Genomic DNA, 12,947 nt, shown 5'->3' with positions numbered 1-12,947 from the left:
AGAAGAGTATGGAACAGATACTTTGAAAACGAAAAACTGAATCAAGCAGTGAGTAAGGGCTATTTCTACAATTAAATTTTATTACTATATTATATTATCATATTAGATTCTGACTTTTCTAAATACTGTACATGTCATGGAAGCTAGATAGATTAAGAAGCTAGAGGGATGTCTTGTAGATAGTTTAATATTGGTGTTCCTTATTACTTTACTTTCACTATGATAAATATTTTGCTTTGGTACCTATTATGTTAATAACTGCAGAAAAATTAATATGTGTGGTTCTTCAGCATTTTTTTTTTCTCAGCTTCATTTCTTGAGTCTTTTGATGTGAGCATTTTCCTTAGCATATACTGCTAACATAAAGAACACACTCTCCTTTTCCTAAATTCCTCCTTTTAGACATTTATACCTTCCTTAAAGGTTGTTCTCATTGAAGAATCTTCATGATTACCAATTTCTTGTAGGCCAAAGACTCTTAAAACAACCGTTATTATGTTTTCCAATGAACTGAATTCCTCCTCAGGTATATCGGATTGTTCTATATTCACATATATCCTTCAGCATAGTCTCTATCTATTGCATTAAGGGCAGGTGGACACATTTTTCTCTTTTGCCACCTGGTAAGCAAGGGTTAGAGTTCAAGTTGTCCCAAATCAGCTTATCCTTCTATGGGGTAGTCAAAGCCCACTTACAAACACTCTGCCGCAGTTTTACATTTTTGCCTCCCACCAGCATTCAAACCTGGGTGAATGTCTTTCTCTGTCAAAGCAGCAGTGGGAGGTGAAAATGAAAGTCCTTTTTTTCTTTCCCTGAGAAATTGGACTGTAAAAAGCTGTCAGTTTAAAAATGACATAGTGGCACAGCATTTCTATAAGGTGGCTCCTTTCATTTTTGACTCCTGCTGTCTCTCTGACAGTTGAAGTTGCAGCAGGAGGTAAAAACTAAAATGAGCGCTGCTGGCATTTTCCCTCAAGCACAAAATTAATAATGGAAGAAACAGGACGACATCCAAAAACACCTAGTATCAGATGTCAGCCAATGAGGTTTCAACACTTCCATGATAAGGTGACCAGAACTATGCCCATTATTCCAAATAGGATCTTATTTTCTATTACTTGCCTAATGCTGGATCATTTTTCCCCATCATATATTTGATTCCCTGCTTTGTGAGTTATAGAATATTTTAAATTCTATTAAACAGTATGCTATGACTTTATAAGTTTTCCCCCTCTATACCCTACAGCTGGTCAAAATTTTATGGATGTTGCCTGTTGTCAAGCTTTATACCTCTCAACCTTTCTACATAAAGGATTCACTCCTGAATCATTGTTTGAAATATCCTACTATGTCCTATCCATATATATGTACAAAACTCAGAACCTATTCAACTGATAGTTTTGGAGTAAACAGACACAGGATCAAAAAGCCGAGGTGTTTTTATTCTTGAAAACTCAAAAGCTGTACATTTCCTGCCATCATTAAGGGAAAAAAAAAAAAAAAAAAGAAGAGTCATTATTAGAAGGCTCAGAGAATCAAAATCCTTCTAGCAGGTTATGGGTCTTTCTTCATTCTTAAAAGACTCAATGGTATATGCAAATCTTATCAAAATTAACATAAGTAAGCAGAAAGAGACTGTTAGAAAGTACAAGTGCACAAGGTACATGTGTAATTCTTTCTGAGCTAATTCAGTCATTTTCTGATTTTATCAGCATTTTGGTGGTATTGACTATCATATTTTTGACTATTCAGGGGAGGTAACATTTCGAGGTTGTGACTGTTGATTTACTGGGATATGATGTTCCTATATCACATGTTCCTATACCACCATATCATGCAGTCCTTTTGCAGAGCTTAGCTTTGAGGGTTACCTGTGCCTGCAGCGTACCTAACTTTTCTCAACCGAAACCATTTACATTTTGCTATATTATATACCTTTCCAGCTTCCTTTTCACTTACAGCTTTGCTCCTGCTTTTATTGGCATATGTTTTGCACAGATGAAGAAAGGGGACAAACTTTCAGGAGATCAGTGATGTGGGTAATTCTCAAGAGCTGACAAACACACAAAATAAACACACTGTAAAGAAAGCATCTTATTTTTTCACGTGCTGTTGCTTTCAAGCATTATACCAGTCATCTAGTCCACAGCTTAAAACAGCTTTTGTCTATTATTAGAGAATGGGAATGACTCAAATGCTTCAGCTGAACCCATTGATCTCATTGATTTCAACATCTGTTAATGACAAAGGGAAGCTGGACTGGATAAACACTTCTAGATTTTTACAATTACCTTTAGTGGTTCCTTCTGCATTTTCTAAAAATCTTTTATTAGATGTTTTAACCTGTTCTGCAATTTAACTTTCATTCTTGTCTTCTGATTTTTTCCTTGAGACGTGTTTGCAAACTTAATTCTATAATCTTTCTTAAATCTTATTCTATTCTCGGTTAAATTTTTTTTTTTTTGCTTACTTGCTCATCAGGGTTAGTCTATTTTTCACCAAAAGTTCATTAATTGTGGGAAGAGTCACAGAATAGTTTGGCATGTATATTAAATGTTTTTCATTCTCTGTTTCTCCTCTGTACTCTTCCACACTATTGCTCTATCCCACCCATTTCTGCCTGTGTATTCCATGTCCCTCCAAGATTTATTCTGGTTAGTTGTAGACCCTTTATCTCCATCTGTGTATGTCCACCATTCTAATTACAAACACAAATTTTTTATGCTTACTGTTGTCTAGCTACACCTCCACCTTCACAGACTAAGCATGTCTCTGCTTTTCAAGATACAACTACACAGTATTCCCTTCCCAATATCCTCTTTCACATCTTTTTTAAATCGGTTATGTTATTCCTTCTGTATTTTATCCCAGATTGTTTTCACTGATTTCTCCGTTTAGTGTATTCTACTTCACTGGTTAGGGAAGTACTTGAAAATGACCATTGCCTGTAGAGGTTTTCCCTTTTAAGAACTTCTATACACATATTTAATATGTCATCAGATCTTGCTGTTTGTCTGTTAATATTTGGCTTCCTTTTATAAGATTGAATTTCAGGCCATAATTCTGCACAGAGATATACTCTTTTTTCTCTCTAACTTGAACATTTTGTAGGATCATTCACTCAGACTGTTGCTTCCATCAGTGGGAGGAGAGTAGAACAACTGATCTTAGATCATATTCTTCTGGTTTTGTTCATACATTTCTTATTCCAGTCTAGGGTTTTGCTTTATCTGTAGAAGTAGGAAATGTTTCCAAATGCTCTGTCAGCTTTCATAGAGTTTGTAAAAATATTTTACTAGTATGTGGAGGCATTATTTTTTCTGAAAAGGCAAGCTAGAGAAAATGTACCCTTTTCTCTTCGGTTACCAAATTACTTTCTTAATTAGTTAGTCTATGTATAAAGGCGCCTACCTTCATCTTTACCATTTGATTCATTTTAGCATTAGTTTATATAGTACGATAGGCACATGGAATGCAGTGAGGGGGGATTATTCCAGGTAAGCTAAGATGCATAACACAGCTGAACTTTCTGAGAACATGTACTGTTGGGGGGCTGCTGATAGCAAATCTCCTTTTTGCCTTGGTCTGAGAGCTGTCTTCCAGCACAAACATTTTTCATTGTATGGCATAGGCAGGAAAAGCATTTGGAGTGAAGAAAGCTGAGTAGTGAGCTCCCCTCTGGGGTTCAAAGTCCGTGATTTCTTGAACACTGTCTGCGCTTCTTCCCAACTGGTGTATCTCTGGTGGACACAACAGTGTCAGCTCTTTGTGGACAAGAGAATGGGGAGGTGTTCCTCTGTCCTCACCACAATGCTCTGAAGGGTACAGCGTGCTGCTCTCCATGCGTCTCCTCAAATGCAGAACTCGCTGACCTGCATAATCCTGCTGATAGGGCTCCTGCTGGATGAGATGTCAGGGCCCTTTGCTCAAGAGCAAATAGACAGGAGCTCAGCAAAAAAGGGGAAAAAAACCTGAGCAATATTGAAGGATGCCCAGTACATAGGACTAGTAAATGCAGAACATCTGTGGAAGGTACTGGTTCCTTTTCCCTCACAAATACAAGTGTTTCCCTGACAACTCTGTAGACACATTGATATCAGCCGGTTGCTAATTTATCTGAAAAAGCTGCTAAAATCCTGCAAGGTATGTTTCAGAGTCTGACACCACAACGCTCAGTTTACAGGAGAGGAAGCAGAACCAGTGCCTATCAATACACTGATTTAATTGGATTTTAATGCCTGCTCTGCATTACCTTTCCCTGTTGTACTTTGCTTACTTAGCTGTAACTCATGTACATACTTTAAAAGTCCCTAATGTGCAGTTACTCCTGCTCCCCTCAAAAAGCATGAAACACACAAACAGCGGGACACCGACTCCATTTGTAGCATATGACCAATTGGCCTAGGTTTTCCCTAAAGTGATTAATAACACTGCAGTCTGAAGTGCTGTCCAGCAATACTTTAAGAAACGTTTTTTTTTTTTTTTTTAAATAATCCGAGTGTCAGTCTCCTTGAAACTGTCTCCCTCGAATATCTGAAAATTTGAAGTACCTAGAATCATGATATAATTCTGAAAAATCATGCCCAACTGCCATGTTAGGTACAGAAAGTATGCTGTAAATCCCAACTCTGTTTTTAATGAAGTCAGAATAAACACCTGTTAGTCACATAGGCAACTGATAACAACAGTTTTTTGTAAATAATCCAATTCAAAATAAAGATTAAATTACTTATTTGTAGATTATAAATGTTTGTAGGTTTTTGTTTTTTTTTTTTAATGCTATGTACTGTGCAATTTAAAAATGGCACGTAAGAAGTCTTTTGTGGGGAAAGAAATATACTGTGCATCATAAGAATTTATGCTCTGGTGTTTGCCCCTTACATGAACAGACTGCTGTGCTTCTTGAATGACCTTGCTGAACTAATAAGCATAAGTATGTTAAAAGTTAGGAATTAGTCTCATCTTTCTGAATAGACCAAAATGCTGGTTAAATATCTCACTTTATTGCCAGTCTTTTTAAAAGTTGCTGTCAAAAAAACCCAAGTATATTCACATTCTGTGAACAATCGTCTGGTCTGATATTATTGTTATTCCTGGCCCATAACATGTTGTTTCCCTAAGGGATATTCTGAAATTAACACCAGTTGAGAATAATTATTATCCGGTAAGCTTTAGTAAGTGTTGTGCTTTAATAGGATATACTGTATATACTGTATAGTGCAAATTGTATTTACAAATGAGGATTTTATTATGTATGTCAAAAGAATCTGGATAAATCTTCTGTAGTAGAAAATTATGGGACGATAACATCCTAAATAAGATTTTTTTTTCCCAACAAGTAGATTTTATTATTTTATTTATTGCTTAGGAAGGGGTGAAAAGGGAGGCTAGAGATAAGAAGGTGATGATGTCTCTGAATTTATAAAAATTAGGAATAAATTTATATTTACTGCACACAGTGCACCAATGTGTTTGCACTGAAGGAAGCACAACTTATAAAGTGCCTGTTACACTTCACCTTAAGAGAGATTTTCTTTCTCTTTGGTAGTTATACTACATATATTTGGATAATAACTTTTGTCCTTCCTAATGCTGCTGAAAGAGTATTTCAAAATAAAATTCAAATTGAACAAAACAGCTGGAGTAATCCCATTCTTGAGGACTTCATAAGTACACTTCTTTTTCCTGTCTTGTAATGCATCATATTTTTTTTCAGCTGTGTCAAACAGAAGACAGTCTTGTTTCTTTGTCAGCAGTATATATAATTTCACCTCACAGACTTTTTTTTTTTCCTCCTTATTTCTGTTTCTTTTCTTTTTTTTTTTTTTTTTCCCCTTCAGGTTTTGCCGTGCTTAAGTCCTCGGGGATAATTTAATCGCTCTGCCGCTAGTTTCAGCTACTGCTACTTGAATGCAGCCCAGGATTTGTGAGGGTTTCATGTCTTGGGACTTCCGTGCCAGCTGCTGGAGAGATGTGGCTTCCCTGGTCTTTAAGCTTACCGTAGGTGCACACTTTGCTTTGCCTCCTGAGACTCATACTTTCACATCCCAATATCTAGGATCTGAATCCTGAATGAGCCTTTGAAGGCACCCCACCAGGCATTGGTAAAATGAGAGCAGAACAAGACCCGTTTCAACAAGGCTGATTTCACCCAGCCGAGCAGTGGCAATAGCAGCTCTGACAGGGCAGGCTGCTACGCACCTGGCTGCTGGTCCAAGGCGGTGAGGACCAGAATGAAAACAGACATGAAGTGACCGTGCTTTGGTTCTTGAAACATGAAGAAATTGTAATGAGTCAGGAATATTTTGGGAATTCCAGATCTTTAGCAAAGCTAGACAGTGGTTGTCCTTGTAAAACTGGATGTCCTTAGCAAAGCAGGACAATTAAATACTAGCCAGAGCAGTCAGTCATGCGTTCTGCTCAGGTGTGGTAGCTTCATTTCATTGTCTCGAGAGGTCTTTCTCTCTTCTCATGTAAACACTATTTGTGGCATGGACACTACAACTCTGCACAGCCTTGGTGTTGGTCAGAATGGACTGAGGTTGCTGTACCAGGCTACTGTGGGCTATATAAAATGAACTCAATTTTAGAAAGTAGGTTACCATCAGCAGCTCAGCTGCTGGTACATACTTTCTCTGAGTCATCTGTTGGAAAAGCATCTACCTGTTGGAATTATGGTAAGTGGAACTGAAAGAAGTTATTCCAAGAAGAGCACACCAGGAATATATATATATATATATTTGGTTAAATGTAGCATATTCCTTAGATCAATGAGAAAGAAGTTCACTCATGATGTAGGAGTTATTTGGTGAATTTCTATGGTCTGTGCAATAAAGGAGGCTGAAATAGTGATAATAGTCCATTCTGACCTTAAAACTTACACATTTAGGAAACATCTTTTTCAATATGAGAGATTCAAGGCTGTATTCTAAAAAGGGATCTGCAAGGCTCTGTTTTCCTTTCTGAAAGCATCCTGCCATTTTTCATTTTCTTCCTGTTAGAAAAGCTGATTGTCATTCCATTATAATTTCTACTTTGTTACTATTAATGTTAAGAGTCTGGTTTTGGTATATTAGATATATTCCTCTATTATGTTTTATATATAGCTATATGCCTGTCAAACACTGAATATAACAGGCAAATATAAAGAAAGTAAAGCAAAAATCATGCTTTTTTTTGCTATTCCTGTTAACACGGACGAATATTTAAGAGGCTGAGAAACCTAAAATAGAACTTCTTTACAGATAGTGCTACTCACCTTCCTTGCTTGATTCCCCTGAACCTCAGTTCAGTAGGTTTTCTTGCACTGAATCACTGCTCTTTGGATCAGCCCTGTGTTGTATTTGATGACTGCCAGCTGTTATGTTGGGGTACATTCGGGTATAAGGGAATGGTGAACTGTTCAGATAGGTCTTGCAAATGGGGCTGAAACAAAGCAAGAAAAGTAAAAAGTAAAAGCTTGCTTCAGGGGAGAAAGGCAATAAGGCTGCCTCCCTTTTGGGGATTAGTACCTAGCACTTTATAAATTGGCTTGCATCAGCCAAGTACAGCACAAAATGTACTGCGCAGAAGAGCAGCTATTATGTACAGTAGCCACTTCACTGATTGCAATCAATGTCACAAATTAGAGTGATTTCCTGGCTTGAGATGTGTCAGAGCTGAAGTTTGTGTAGTGAGTCATGCTGTCTGGACACCCGGCTTCTATGTGCTCTGTCTTATCCTCACCAACTTTCACTTTTTGTCTTTCATTTTATTGAAATGGATTTGTGCCTCCTTTTACTATGTAAGTTTGAACTGTTTATAATTACACCCAAGTGACGTTTAACACTAAAAAGAAACTCCCGTCATTGCTTCTTTAGCTTATATGTATATATATGTATATATATGCATATATATATATTGGGTTGTTTGAGAAGCAGAATTTGAGTTCAGATTTCGCAAGATTTGTCAGCATTATACAGAACTTTGAATAGAAATTTAATACTTCCTTGTGCTTGCCTCTTTCTGTTGTATTTCTTTTCCAAAAGATGGTTTTCAATTCCAGTCAGCTGTGCTCCTAATATTCATGCCGTATTCTGGATACCTGTTCTGCTGCATCCGATGGATTAAATTCATTTGTAAGAGCAATATTTTGCACACTGTTTTGTTTATAGATTTTTATATTTTGCCAGGTGGAACATCAGCATTCACACAAGGACAAAGACACAGCATTCACACAAGGACAAACAACTGAAGCAGTACAGTCTGACTAGAAACCTTTGGTCTGTTCAGGGAGAATAATGTGTGGAGCTGCTTCTCAGTATCTTGCAGTACCTGTACAGACATATGGAGGAGTGTTGTACCAATAGGAAAAGGTTATCTCTTTGGTAGTAGAGGAAACTTGTTCCCATGAAAGGCATGATCCTAGCTGGGGAGCTTTCCATTGCATACTACACACATTATTTGTAGTAGTATACTACATACATACATTGTGTGTATCCACACAATAGATGGCAACATCTTTTCAAGATCCTAGCCTGGGCAGCAGATGTCTAGCTAGCTCTAGTGAGATGCTCATGTAACACTTTATCTTCTTGTTCTGATTGGAGCTGGGCTGGTCAGAGGGATGCTATGGCATCCTCTCTTCTGCAAGCTGACCTGAAAATTTAGATATGATTGCTGCTACCTGGTTACCCGGACTTATTCTGCCATGAAGATATAAACACGTAATGGATGGGTAAGGATGAGTCACTTTTACCTATCCACTGGACTGAATTCTGGTGCCAGTTTAATGACACTTTTTCTCTTAGCTGTGTTATCAATTTTTGCAGAAGTTCATCACAGTTATAAGTCTCTATCTCTGCTTATTTAGTATTAATTTATTATTTTAGTGGATCGATCTCATGTCATGGGTACTACAGGTGCATTTAATTGAACTCTAAGAGCTAAAATAATGATCCTTTTTTTAAACAATGTTGTATTTCATTTGCTGTGAATAAATTGCAGCATTATGGGACTCTATTTTTGGCCTAGAAATAGCTTTTCATGTTGTCTAAGATGTGAATAAAAATGCCATTTTCCTCAACGTAATTTGAATCAAAGTTTAATAATACTACCAGTCTTTGGCTGACATTTCAGCATGTAAGTGAGAAGAAAAATTAAAAAGCAACACATAAGGGAGAGTCAGATCTTTGCCCATCATACAAATATTTAGAAGGGAACATACAGCTGTCCCTGGCCACTGGAAAGCAGGGTGATGACAATTCTTTGCATATTTGCACTCCTGTCTTTCTTGAGCTCTTGATTTCTGGACTGTATAGATCTGGGAATCTGCTAATAAGAATGAAAGAGGAATGGACCTGGAGAAATATATTATGCTGTCTTCCATCAGAATTTGATCATTTCCTGAAGCAGATTAAAGGACAGGTTTAGCAGAACATGGCTCAGAGAATTTAAATTATGTGGTGACGTGGATCAAAATCCACAGTCAAACAGGAGGTTAGTAAATTCTTCTCAACCAAAAAGACCATTTCACAACCTCTTGAAAATAGAGGTGGGTGAGATGAGATGCAAAAGGAAGTGCCAAATAACTGTAACAAGAAGTATGTGAGGAGTATTTCTTCCTTTATTTCTACCTTACAAGGTTTATAGCTGTCTTCCTCACTAAGGGCTAGTCTACTTTATTACTGACAGATATTAGCTAGCAGTAATTCAGTTCTTTAGCATTATGTGAATTTCAGGATCACTCTTATCTGAAAGCAAGTGGCCATGGAGGGACGCACTTGTTCTATGATGATTTTTCACTATTTCCAAAAATGGCAAGATCCCAATTCCAACCTGTAGCTTCATCAGATTGTTCCCACCTCTTCCTGCCTTGTCTCCTGGTGTACAGGAGAGATCATTAGGCAACTGATAGATATATTCAGAAGTGGAGAAATAAAATATCATTGTTCTTAAACAGATGCTTGTGAACTTGTGGATAAAGCTGTAATTACCTATGAAAGTTTCCTTGGCATCTTCTGTCACCCTTTTTTTAGATTAGTTTATCAAAAACTGCAATCAAATATAATGAGAAGATACAATCAGTGTGGCTCCTGAGAGGTGGAGTTACCCAGTCATCCACAGAATTTCAGGCTTGAATGTTGTGTTAGGAAATCAGAGGCCAAGCAGGTAAGAATATTTCAATGTGGGAACAGTAGCCAAGAAGGAAAAAGGATTTAAACAAAGAGGACAGTTGTCGCAATCCTAAGGACAGTCAGCAGTTTATACAAAAATACGGGAAAATATAATGGAAAGGGAAAACATCCTAAACAGACTAATTTACTATGTGATGTCAGATGAAAGCAATGTTATATAATATAAGACTGTAAAGATAACATGACTGTGCATCCCCAGTGGAGTTTGTAGACAGTTCTGTGCTTTAAAATGTGTAGCTTGGGTCTGCCTATCTTATTTCTGACTGCAGTGTGTTAACTTTGATCTCTTCTATATTACCATTTTGGTTTGCTTTCTCTTTTTGTTTCAGTCACCCCCTAGCATATTTTCTGACCTTTTTTTTTCCACTTTGTGACACATAGTGTCTGGTATTTAAATTATTACTGAAAGATATTCTGGCATAAAATCTCCATTTATTTAGTTTGGGCAAGCATATTCATTTATCTAAGAAGTCTCAGGAATCCAATCCCCACTTTGATTTTGATCTTGCCTCATTCCCTCCACTTATTTATTTTTTTTATATTTATTTATTTTTTTCTGTGATCCTTTCAGTAAATAGAACAGACTTTAGTAGCTGAAGGACATTTTTGACCTCTAGAAATGCAAACTTAGATAAATCTAGGGATGTACATGTACAAAAATACGCTGTAAGGACTTAGCAAACATCTTTTATATCTCTATCAAGAAAATACTGAAATGAGATAATGACTGAAAAGTTCACAAGCACAAAATCTGCAGTGCACATGGGGTTTTAAATACCTGCTTCAGCTCTCTGCCATGTGGTTGATTTAGACACATGATGTGATTTATTTAAAGGGACACAATCAACTTGAAAATAACAGTGCTGTCTGAAAAATTGTTACTGAGTGTAATTATAAGTAGCAACCAAGATTACTATAATTGAAAAAAGTTAATGAAAAAAATCTCTACTTTTTTGATTGGTTTACTTTGTGCATTTGACAGCTGTCTGTAATAATTATAATACCTACCTTTTATACAGCACTTTTCATCAGTAGACCACAGAAGCTTTGCAAAAATATGGTCCATTTCCCATTATGTATAGACAGCTTCACTGTTTCCTGCACAGTCTGTCAATTTCTTCCTGTCTAAAAGACTTTTATAAACATCAACTAAGAATCAAGAAGAAATCCAAGACAGTTTATGAAATGACAAATGTACTCTTTAAGAAAAGATTGCTATCAGCTGGGTTTAATTAGCCACATTATAAAGAAAAGTATGAAAATATCTTTGAGACTGTAAAATTGGAATAAGAAGTTGATCATTTAGTGTCTTAATAATTTAAAATCTGTCTCAGATTTCTGGTGTTAAGTTATTTTTTGCATTCCATTGAACACTTTTAGTGTTGCATTAGGTATTCAAGAGGAGAACATCACAAAGCACTATGAAAATTAACATATGCATGTTAGAAATTAATTGACTGGGCATCGCTTATGTTTGTAAAGACAAAGAGACCTAGAAACAAAGGCTTTTCCTTCTTTCACATGAAACTAATATTTTCTTTCCCCTCTATCTCTGTATTTCCTAATTTAGAATCCCAAGCTCTTAATTGTTTGCGGCTATTGTGTGCAAAATCTTGTATTTCCAAATTTCAGTTAGAAAATGTCTTGCCTCTTGAATGTGAAGTTTGTGAAGATTGTTGCCTTTGTGGCAGAATGCACGTTAAATGCTTCTGAGCTGTTCAAGTGGTGAAATAAATACATGGAACAATGTTTGGTACCTTTTGCTTTTCAAAAGACTTTAGATCTCATAACTACACTCTCTTAAAAGCTTTTGCCATACACTCAGCAGCATATTCTGCTTTTTTGTTAGATTCATCTTGTTGGCCTAGTTTTCAAACTATATTTTAACTCAAACTCAAACTCTTTTCCCTTTCCTTCTATTTGCTGAAGCTAGCAATCCCATGCTGAGTAAATAATCTATAGTCCATGATCTACTATCCTATCCGCCTTGTTATCCTGGCTCCAAACCCCCAAATGTTGGATATCTAGCTGATAAGTATTCCCAGGAAGGCTTCCTAATGACCTTCCCCACTGGTTACTATCATCATTGCTTATACACAGATAGAACTACCTTGTAATACACTGACTATATTTGGAAAAATTAATTGGGAGTTCTTATGGTGTTTTTGTTAGGAAAAGTGACATTTTTGAAGTTAAGAAAAATATCCCAATTCTCTGTCTTTCATTAGATATAACAAAACATTGCAGGAGAAAATATATTCCCAGATGTAATGGTACTTCATTCTCTTGCAATAAAAGCAGCTTGGGATCCAAATCAATCAGCAGATGAGATTATTGCAGTCATTTGGCTGTCCTGCCATTTTTAAAACACATTTTGACTGCATTTATAAGGCATTTAATATATGCTTAAGTGTGGCGCAAACATACCATTACTTATTAAATTATAGAACATAATGAAAAAAAGGTTTATACATACATTAAATATCAGGAGAATTAAAATTACACTCTGCAATTGATAAAATGTTATTTCAGCTTAGCTGGGAAACCTACATATAAACCTTACACCTTTAGTAATCTGATTTGAAAAAAATGTAGTCTTATGGGAAAGATTTTTTTTCCGGGCTAGATAGAAGAATTTATAACTCAGCCACCAAGGGTTTAACAAAATGTCTTTCTTCAGGTATAAGAATGAGTGGTGCAGTTCTTTTAGTATTTTATGTTGTCTCTGGATAAATGCAAAACTAACAAGACCCTTAGCATGCAAGAAGTGAA

This window comes from Anser brachyrhynchus (assembly GCF_964034855.1).
Source record: "Anser brachyrhynchus genome assembly, chromosome: 4".
Lineage (NCBI taxonomy): Eukaryota > Metazoa > Chordata > Aves > Anseriformes > Anatidae > Anser > Anser brachyrhynchus.
This window is presented reverse-complemented; position numbering follows the sequence as displayed.